Genomic DNA, 2,399 nt, shown 5'->3' with positions numbered 1-2,399 from the left:
TTTTTGCAGTCAAAATTGGAGGAGTATCTCGCTAAAAAAACCTTGGGTCTGTGCCACTTCTTCCAGAGGAAATGGCTTATTGTTTAAGAAGCAAGGCTTGGAAGGACTAATTTCTAAATTCTAAACTATGATATGCAAATAAAATACTAGGTACTAATTAGGTGGTAAAAATAATAGAATAATTTTAGAGCAGCACAAATAAAAAAAATTATTTCTCCCAATAGAGAAAATTAGTGATTGGATGAAACTTGTAGCCAATCTTAAAAATCCTAATAACATAATATGATATATAAGAAAAAATAAATTGGCCATATAGAAAACAACACATTACTCAATCAGAGAGTGATGAAGTTCCCACTATGCATTTAATACAAGGGTCTCATGGTAATGATGATTGTGGTTTCCCTGTGGGCTTCTTTTAGAGGTGGAGGTCATAGACATTTCTAAACTTAAATAGATGCATCAAGGTTAACACTCTGAAAGACAGAGAAACCTGAATTTACTTTTATCTTTCTACAGGAATAACTAGTTAATAATAGCAAGATATTTCGAGTTATGCACAGACAAAGATTCTAGAGTCCACCTACAGTGCTAAGCATGACTGGGAATTCTCATATACCAAGTGCATCATGTAGTTACTACACTGTGGAAAACTGCACTCACAAGACAGTAACAGAATTTTCAGAAGGGAAAATTAGATATCATAACTATGTAATGATAGAGAAATTGACTATAAAAGAATGTCAGAAACTCAAAATTTGGCACATACATGATTAAAAATATTCAATTCTTAAAGAAAACACATGTAAAACACTGTTATCAAAACCATTGGGTGATTTTTTTCAAACCTTTTCAAAACACTTAGGCACTGGTGCATATACTTTAAAAACAAAATTTTAAATTTGAGTGCATATATATTGATACATTAACTAAATGTCATATTTCTGTATACTTAATTTGTGCCCTTTTGAACCCAATATTTTTTAAAATTTAAACTTGCTTAAATAAACAATTAAATTCACATGTGTGACGATTTAATGCTATCTGAAAATATATTAAATATTAGTCTATATGTTAATATTTATCCAAAATTTTGCCTCTTGAACATATAAACAAAGAAGCCTTGTCACTCAGAGGTATGTGACCAAAGGGACTGTGACTATGAAGTGTAAGTTTTCAAGTCATGTTTCATGTGGAGCTGCAAAAGACTATTGTGATCTTATAAAGGAGTGACAGGCAGATATTTGAGATATGGCTGCAGGGCAGTATGACTGATTATTTTAATTAATATAACTGAATATTCGTCAAAATCAGATACTTCAAAGTGGTCATCTTGCTAGGTATTAAATACTCATTTCGATGATGCTACCATTGCACAAACCAGTATTGGATGTTCGCTTTTAATAACTGTCTTCAGATGCTACTGCCTACCCTTTTGAACATTTTTTTATGATGGGAAATCTTTGTTCAATAAAGGAAGATTGGCTTTGAGAAACTTATATGGAAATAAGTGTGGTGAACATAGGTATCTGTTTGGGGTTTAAAAATGAAGTATGACTATAAAGCAAGAATATTTTCCTAAAAAACTTTCTCACTTTGAAGACAATTCCAAAAGAAGAGTTTAGTAAATGGTTTGAGCAATGTGAAGAGGGAGGCCACTGGCTTCAATGAAACTTGAGTATCGATTCTGTAAGGAAGGCCATCCACATGTCTTATTGTTTCAAGGTGGTCATATTTTGTTTTTAATTAGCAATAATCACTCCTTGGATAAACCTCATTGGCTATGATACTGCCGCTGCACAAAGCTAAGGTGGTCATATTTTCTAAGAAGAGACAAAAGAACAGTGTTGCTCACTTTTTTATAAAATAACCCATAGGTACCTGGGACTTTAACATTTAGACTGAATATAAGATTTGACTTTACTTGCCAAAATTTCTCTCTAAAGAGGAGTTTGGCTTCTCATTCTTGTCTTAAAGGATGTTTCTAGTTTCCTTATGTTGAATGAGAAATTAACGCATGTACTTTGTGAATATGCGCTGAGCATGAACTGGAAGGCCTCGGGAGGGCAAAAGAAGGCTTTTAGCTTCTATGTACAAATATCTCTTAGATATTCTGATGAAATGAAAGAGAGTCCTACTGAGGTTTATTTTCACCCCAATGAATCTTAAGGAAATTATAGCTGTGCCCATCCAAATATCTTCACATGAAAGCTTCAGGAACAAAGTCAAGCAATTTTACAAAGTTCCATGTGAAAAATACTGTAAAATCTCCTTTTCTGAGAAATTAAATTTTCTTAAATCTTTCAAAAATAGAATGTAGGGGAAAATTTTTTTTTGTAAGATTCTGAAAAAAAGAATTCTCATGTGTAGAAAGTACTGTATTGGGTACTTACCAACTT

At 32.4% G+C, this 2,399-nt stretch overlaps 1 pseudogene; it reads right to left on the bottom strand.

The window, feature by feature from the left end:
• Positions 1-1,574: 1,574 nt before the first annotated feature.
• On the bottom strand, positions 1,575-1,807 carry LOC112480651 (annotated as a pseudogene).
• Between the last annotated feature and the right edge of the window lie 592 nt (positions 1,808-2,399).

This window comes from Pteropus alecto, unplaced genomic scaffold (assembly GCF_000325575.1).
Source record: "Pteropus alecto unplaced genomic scaffold, ASM32557v1 scaffold20, whole genome shotgun sequence".
In the NCBI taxonomy this organism is placed as follows: Eukaryota; Metazoa; Chordata; class Mammalia; order Chiroptera; family Pteropodidae; genus Pteropus; species Pteropus alecto.
Note: the sequence above shows the minus strand (reverse complement) of the source record. Positions and strands in the feature narration are given on the sequence as shown.